Below are 1,058 nucleotides of genomic sequence, written 5' to 3' on the forward strand. Positions count from 1 at the left end.
AATAAAAAGACGGACAGGAAAAACAAGGATGGGTCATTCGCAGCCCTTTCTCATCAGTCAATTTCCAAATTATCGTTACAGTTTCAGGCAGTTACACTTGAGACTGTTCAAATTCAGTTGCCCCCAAAAGTCTAAACTAAAAACATTAAATTTGGGGGGAAGAAAACAAGCGAATGTGTAAGACAACTACAAACAGCAAGAAAATAACAACAGGTATCTTTCGTCTACTAAAGACGAATTAAGTTGAGCTGGCGTATGTAGAGGGAAAGCCATGAGGCAGGAACATAGAGAAGCAGGAATATAAGAGATGCTTCGCAGCCGGCAGGCGAATCAAGAAAGAAAGGTCATGCCTGGTCGAAAACCGATCACGTGGAAGGAAAAGAGAGAGGTAGGGGAAGATGGATTGAAGGATTAGGGGAAGAACGAGATAGGGAGGAAATCAAAGGGATATAGAGAAAGATACAAGGGTGATAAACGAGATGGAAAGGTAAGAATTAAAGAAAGAGAAGGCCAAGAAATGTGAGACAGGGAGTGAGAAAAAGAAAAGTCCAAAGAAAGAAGAAAGTATGAGGGGACTAAAAGAAAGCGTAAAAGAGTCGTACAAAACTTAGATACATACTTACTAGGTGAGCAAAAGTGTACGTACGCCACTATATGTATATCTAAATCCAAAACATGGAACAAGACGACAATAAGAGATCCGGACAGATAGACGAGCGAAGACAGACAGGGAAAACAATAAAAAGTCGAACAGAACCCGACATTGTTTTTTCCTGTCCATCAAAACTCTTTCTAACACCAAAGATGAACTGGCGGCAAGGATTATGGCAGCATTCACCAACTTAAAGAATGGGACCGTCCAGAAGTGCTTTAGGAGATTCCGAAGTCGTCTGGAGGCCGTGATTGAAGCCAATGGCGATTTTATTGAATAAATTTACTATTTCAATTTATTTCCTATGTAATTTCGGTACATATATCTGTTAAAATGAGATGTCAGTATTATTTTCATTTTTGCGTAATTTAGACGACAGTTTATTCAACGCACCCTGTATATATAT

Source organism: Octopus bimaculoides, chromosome 7 (genome assembly GCF_001194135.2).
Source record: "Octopus bimaculoides isolate UCB-OBI-ISO-001 chromosome 7, ASM119413v2, whole genome shotgun sequence".
NCBI classification, from domain to species: Eukaryota; Metazoa; Mollusca; class Cephalopoda; order Octopoda; family Octopodidae; genus Octopus; species Octopus bimaculoides.